The sequence below is a fragment of the Paramormyrops kingsleyae genome, chromosome 4, assembly GCF_048594095.1.
Source record: "Paramormyrops kingsleyae isolate MSU_618 chromosome 4, PKINGS_0.4, whole genome shotgun sequence".
NCBI lineage: Eukaryota > Metazoa > Chordata > Actinopteri > Osteoglossiformes > Mormyridae > Paramormyrops > Paramormyrops kingsleyae.
The window spans coordinates 44997966-45005356 of record NC_132800.1 but is presented as its reverse complement, the minus strand read 5'-3'; the positions used below and the strand labels follow the sequence as shown (position 1 = coordinate 45005356).

Genomic DNA, 7391 nt, shown 5'->3' with positions numbered 1-7391 from the left:
CCTATTGTGATCGGAGCTTAAAGCTCTCCCCCATCTATGACGTCATAAGCGGATGTGGGCGTATCCTTTGATCTGATTGGTCGGGTGAGGGGGAGGGGGTTTTGGCCAAATGGTACCATACATGCTTATGCCACGTGTTGCCGATAGGGGGACATATGGTTTGGGGGTGTTAATGGTTGCCGTTTAAACTTTAATAGAATAAAAATACATTACATGTATTTTATTAATGTGTTATATTTAATTACGTTTTAAGGAATAATAAAGCATATAGCTGGATGAACGTGAGCTAGCGCATACACGTCATGCGGGGTTCCGTCCGTCCACAGTAGACATGAGCGCCCCGGCGTATTTTAAAAGAAGAAAGCACCAAAATGTTTTAAGCAAGAAAAACTTTAGTGTTACTTTTAAAAAGAAAGAAAGAAAAGCAGATGGAACATGCCCGAGCGAAACACCGTATTTTAAACAAACGACACAAGTCCCAAACTTTTAACTAGAGACAATATTTAAGTAGAGGCACACCCAAGCAAAGAAGAGCAAATGCTAAGTTTTAAACAAGCACAAATATTTTAACCAAGTTTTTAAAAGAAGAAAGCACTTAAACCCATTACATTTAACCAACATGTTTAAAGAAGAAGAAGAAAAACTTTTAGTGATATTTACCAGTGTTAGGTTGAAGAAAACATTTAACCAGCAAACATTTTAGCCCCGCAGCTCGGCCGTGTGCTGCCGGCCTGTTCAAAACTTGTGCGTGAAATGAACGACGGTGGGGGGATCCGAAGCTTGCGCATGCGCACTGACGCAGACACACATTCAAATGGCGACCTAGATGCATTTAGTTGTATTTTGTTAGTTTTATTTTAAACAAGATGCCCCGATTTTATTTAAATACATTTAATAGCTGTAGGAACTAGTGAGCGGTATTTAGCAACATACCATGTTAGAATAATGCAATGGGTATATTATTTTTAAGGGATAATGTCATCAAACGTGTCTGTCAAGCATATCACAGCGGGCATGCACGGAAGTTCGCACCTGCTGGAGGAAACATGGGGGTAGAATCAAACAGGTCACTGGCTTTGAGATAGACTGGTCATCCGTTCACAAGTTATTAAACATGCGGTAGAATCATCTGTTCCCAGGCCACTTTGGACATATGGTGTAGTCATAAACCGTCGCGGATGTTTACACGAAACCATGCATCAAACAAAGAATAATGATTCATAAGACACCCCATTGCAAAATGGTAGCAACAAACGGAGCGCCATGTTATTTATAAGTCCCCTTAACCGTGACGTTTTTTAAAGTAATGAAGCACTTTTCCGCCAATGTGAATATTAAAGTAAAGCGACCTAAACATTTTCGAAAAAAATAATCAACGAATAACGATGGTAATCCTTGTTAAAATGAGCGTATGGCATTAGCCCAGAAGCGGGGGGTGTCTGAAGTTTGCACAAGCGCACTGACGCAGAATTCACCATGTTCACCAGGGTGGCCGAGTGGTTAAGGCATTGGACTTAAGATCCAATAGACATATGTCTGCGTGGGTTTTAACCCCACCCCTGGTAATCCCTTTTTCATGACAACCAATGAGATGAGAGAAGACCGTGTTGAAACCATGTTGAAAACATATTAAAACCCAGCCATCCTGTAAGCCATCACCAGAACGAGACACATCCCCCCAGCAAGCAATGGCGAGCAAACAGACAGCATCATCAGAGCCTCCTTTTCCTGAATGCCTCCATCAACAGGCCGATTTACGGGACTCATCTGAATTTACTTTTGGGCTGATATTGCGCAACAAGTCTTCTCCTCAACTCAGCCCTCAGCGAGCCCCATTTACTTTTGGTCAGCGACTGGATAAACCGCTAGCGCATCCTCAACTCATCCCGCGGTGGCCCGCATCATGGGGTCCGTATGGGGCACCGTTCCTGCCACCACCACCACCCCCTTCTAGCCCGACCTGGGCGGTGTGGCCGGGATCACAACAACAACCTCCGCGGGAAGCCTCCGACCTAATGGACACATCGCAACCCCCTGCACCAACGATAGATGAGCTCTGCGAGCGTTTTGCTGCGCGGCCATTATCTGAAGATGCTGTGGATGGGAGCATCACCAACTCTGCCATTAAGATAATCAAAGGGGCACTGGCCTGTATTCTGGATCGGATCATCGAAGATGACATGCAGGAGACCTGTGTCGGGTGTTCTATGAAACACCAGAGCCAGCGGAGGCACACGTGTCTCTACGAACCTGAACAGTTTTACTTCTTTAACAATTTTGAAAAGCTGATCAAAAAGCTGTATAGACCATGGTTTAAATATATCATCACGAAAGCGGTCGCGATGTTTCACCCTCACCCCCCACCTGTCAAAGTCCAAGGTGCAGTTGAGGCAGTAATTTCTGAACTTAAAACCGAAATTAATGTATACAGGAAAAATTATGTGAGCTGAAACGTGATGTTGAAGGGAAAGATTATGAGTGTGCTGTAGATGATGCAATTAGTGATTTCTGGGATATGCACAAGTTCGAGCAGTCTCTGGCTGGTGTGTAAACGCTGAAGAACTTCTGTCAAAATGTGATTGGATGGCAATTTTTACATGCTTTTCTAAATAAAATGAGTTGAGTCATGAAAACATTGTGTCATTATTGCTAGAGGTTCACGATGGATAACAAGCACTTGAAACGTGTCTATTATACGCCATCAAACCCTGGGTCATTTAGTGGTGTCGATAGATTATACAGGGCACAGATAAATGACCAAAGTGGACATACTGTGGATAAAAAGCCATGTTGTGACATGGCTGTCTGGTGAAGATGCATAAACATTACATAAACCGATCAGATTTAACTTCAAAAGAAATAGAGTCTTTGTGACTAATATCGATTCTCAATGGCAAGCTGACTTGGTGGATATGTCGGCTTACGCAGACCAGAATAATGATTTTAAATACATGTTGACGTGCATAGATATTCTATCAAAATATGCATGGGTGCGCTGCCTTAAAAGCAAGACAGGTGCAGAGGTAAAGAATGTGTTTGAAAACATTCTCTCTGAAGGCAGGATACCCAAAAAGCTACAAACCAATCGAGGGACAGAGTTTTTTAACACATCGTTTCATAAGCTTACTGAGAAACATGGGATAATACATTTTGCAACCGGTAATGATGTTAAGGCATCCATAGTAGAAAGATTTAACCACACTTTAAAGACACGAATGTGGCGCTATTTTACGGCTTATAATACAAGAAGGTATGTGGACATTGTACAAGATCTGGCGAGTGCTTACAATAACACCTGCCACAGCACCATTAAAATGAAGCCGGTTGAGGTGAATACGGAGAATGCCGGACAGGTTTTCAACAACATATATGGCTTGACGCCTGGTGCAGCTGAAAAGCGTCGTTATAAGTTTAATATCGGTGATGTAGTCAGGGTATCGAAAGCACGGGGGGGAAATTTACCAAAGGATATGAGCATACTTTTACGGACGAGTATTTTACAGTCACCGAACGTCTGCCTAGATCACCACCGGTGTACAGGATTAAAGATTATTATGGGGAGATCATAGACGGCACATTTTATGCAGAAGAGCTACAAAAGATCAGAATAGACAAAGACAAAAACTTCAAAGTTGAGAAAATCGTTGCGGAAAAAACGCAAAGGGGTAAAAAAAATGTTTTTAGTGAAATGGCTGGGATGGCCTGACAAATTTAACAGCTGGGTCCCCGCTAGCCAAATAGTCGACGTATAAGTGCGATGATGCGTATTTGTGGCATGCATTCACATCAAAAGCAGCCATGGAGGATGAAAGCAGTTTTTATGTTACGCTCCCTAGCAACGCATCTATGGATATTTTCCCGCACAATACCATATCAAGCTACACGACAAAACTAGCCAAGCCGATTGATCTGAACGGTAAATGGGAAGTAGGATTAGCGGAAATCCACAACCTGCGAACGTGGGATACGCTGGTGGAAGAAGACACATTATTTTACGTGGCCGGCGGGGTGTCAATACCACCAATCCTGCAATGCAAGCTAAAAGCGGGGCATTACAGAGATACTGAAAACCTAATCAGTGAAATTAACGATGCTCTAGGAATGTCAAAACCAAAACTTGACTATGGAGTGATAAAAAACAAAGTTGTTACGTTTGCATCAATATGCACAACTAACATCTATCAACTAACTATCACTGGATTTATGGAACAACCAGAGAAAACAACAACTGGAGACATGGAGCAGGGGTATTCTCTTCTTTACTGCTTTTTTTAGTGCCAAGACACACACACACAGTACACAGTGCGGTATTGCCCCCTTGTGGCCCGCCAGCGAAGTAACATCAAACTCAAATACATTACATCTCCTCCCCACTTAGATCAGTTACTCCCATGTTCCTTTTCATACCTTAGACATTAGAACATAAGTGGAACTCAATAACTGTGAGTTGGTTATAAATAATAAAATAACCTTGAGCAATATAAAACAGCTCACTTGACTAACCATTAACTTCTTTAGTATACACACATTAAACATACTATGCAGTGGCGATAAAGACAAAAACTACAGATCTAATCTGTTAGGTGATTTACGATTCCTCACAGGGAATCGCCTCTCATTTTGGGAAATAGCCGTAGCGGGTTCAACTAGTACATTTACATGTTGGTCTTGTGTATTAGATACAGTGTCATTAGGTATCAAATGCCGTTCTTGTTCACTGTCGTCTAATGTTTGTGACACACTATTTCCAGCTGGCAAATTTCCGGATGACCAACTAACATTTGATCCACATGTCTTTTCCAGTTTTGTGCACTGTCCACTTGGACCGTATATGACACTGGTCCTGACTGGGAAGAGACAGTACCAGTTTTCCATTTTTCTCCCCCACGTCTATAATCTCTGACCAGCACTGAATCACCAACACAAAATTCTCTGTCTTTCACATGGAGAGCACAATAGGAACATTGAACTTTTTGTGCTTGCTCCACGGTCCGTTTTACACTTGGCTTTATTAAGTCTAGTCGTGTTCTCAATCTGCGATGGAAGAACAACATTGCAGGTGCTTCTTTTGTTGTGCTGTGAGGAGTATTCCTGAACTGTAACAAGAAAGTATCAAGTCTTTGTTGCAATGATGTTGGTTCTTTGGATGCTTTCAACGAATGTTTAAAAGTCTGTACAAAACGCTCAGCCAACCCGTTGGTGGCTGGATGAAATGGCGCAGAGCGTACATGTTTGTAAATTTCTTATGTTCTTATGTTTAACACCATTTGATTTCAGAAAGTCTTCAAACTCCTCTGAAGTAAATTGTGGGTCATTGTCGCTCACTAAAGTTTCAGGTAAGCCATAGCGACTAAAAAGACCACGGAAGACCTGGATCGTTTTGAATGACGTAGTGGAATCCATCACCAGAACTTCTGGCCATTTTGAGTGTGCGTCGACAACCACTAGGAACATGCGTCCTTCAAATGGTCCAGCGTAATCGATGTGGATTCGCTGCCAAGGAGCTTCGGGCCATGCCCAGGGGTGTAAAGGCGATAAGGCTGGAGATTTCTGATTTTGTTGACAGGACATGCAGGTTTTGGATTTTTCCTCAATATTTGGCCACCAGATGTAGCTACGTGCTAATGCCTTCATTTTTACTACACCTGGGTGTCCAGTGTGTAAATCCTCCAAGACTTGTTGCCTCAGATTTGGTGGAACAATAACTCGCTTTCCCCACATTAGACAGTCCTGCAAAAGTGATAGCTCCTCTTTCCTCATGAGATAAGGTTTTAGAACATGTCCTGAGTCTTTGATAGGTGGAAATAACCCTGTGTATACCATTTCCCTTACTTGACAGGGAATCGGATCTGTCCTGTTTTCTTTTCGGATATCGCTGCTACAGACTGGAAGTGCATCCATTTTGTTTATAAGATAACCCTCTAATGCATCTTTTCGGTCTTTGTGATGAACAGGCAGCGGTAAACGGGATAAACAATCTGCATTCCTGTGATTATCAGCACTCCTATACTGAATAGTGTAGTTATGTGCAGCCAACAGGAGAGCCCACCTTTGAAGTCTGGCAGCAGCCATGGAGGGAATCGCTTTGTTTGGATGGAGTATGGTGGTAAGTGGACGATGGTCGGTCATTAATGTGAAGTGACGTCCATAAAGATATGTGTGAAACTTCCGTACTCCGAAGATTAATCCTAATGCTGTCATGGTTGCGGGCATCTCGGGCACGGGAACGGGAACGAGGCATGGTGCACAAAGAAGGGGCGGACGACCCACTTGCTGCTCCAGCAAACAAAACAGGGTTTATTAAATCAAACAGATAACTAAAGAAAACCAAAAGACCACGAGGGGTCAAAACTAAACAGGGAGGAATAAACCAGACTAAATAACACACATGGAAAAACTAACTAACTAGAAAAGCAAGACACTAAAGTAAAATACAACCGTGGGGGAAACCAGAGACAAGGGCATACCACAGACAAACGTAGACATCAGAGACACGAGCTTAGACAATAGCTTAGACACGAGACACGACGCGATGAACCAGCGGGGAACAGAACAAAGGCAGGAACTAATATACTACAAGGGGTAATGACTAACACAGGGCAGGTGAGACTGATTAACAAGGACTAGGGAAAACAAGACACAGGTGAAACCAATTAACTCAAAGAAACTAACAATCAGGGAAACTAAAAACTAACCAAGAATGCATATATCAACACTAGGGAAGTACATATGAATAACAGGCAGGGGAACAAGAAACAAAACCAAAACCGATTACTAAATCAGACACCAGGGTTTAACAAGCACAAAGGAAAAAACCAGGGAGCTAAATACAAAAACAGAGGAGGTGGGATTCGAACACAAGACAAGAGGGAACTCAGGACCGAGGGGCAAACAGACAGCACATGCTTAATACATTGAGCCACGAGACCAGACAGGAGACAGGGGAGAACAAGGACTGACGTGAAGGACGGAATGACCAGCACCACCTGCTGGTCAAACAGGGAAGGGGCACGGAAGGACCACAGTGGGAGGCCGACCCTGACAAATGCTTCTCGCTCCAGCTGTGCATAGTTTTGCTCTGCCTTACTTAAAGTTCTCGAAGCGAAGGCTATGGGTCTTTCCTGTCCATCCGGCATCAAATGTGAAAGTACTGCTCCCACCCCATAGGGTGAAGCGTCGCACGCCAATCGGACTGGAAGTCTTGGATCGTAGCGCGTAAGTACATGCGGTGTCAACAGCTGTGCCTTAATTTCCTGAAATGCTCTCTCACACTCTGAAAACCAGTTCCATTTCACCTCTTTATGTAACATTGCGTTCAGGGGGTGAAGGACTGTGGACAGGTTTGGAACAAATCTCGCATAATAATTAACCAGCCCCAGGAAGGATCTGAG

At 43.2% G+C, this 7391-nt stretch overlaps 1 non-coding gene across 1 annotated transcript; it reads left to right on the top strand.

The window, feature by feature from the left end:
* The first annotated feature begins 1482 nt into the window (after window positions 1-1482).
* Window positions 1483-1565, top strand: trnal-uaa (transfer RNA leucine (anticodon UAA)). Its single transcript has one exon. It is a non-coding gene; the product is annotated as a tRNA-Leu (tRNA).
* The last annotated feature ends 5826 nt before the right edge of the window (window positions 1566-7391 follow it).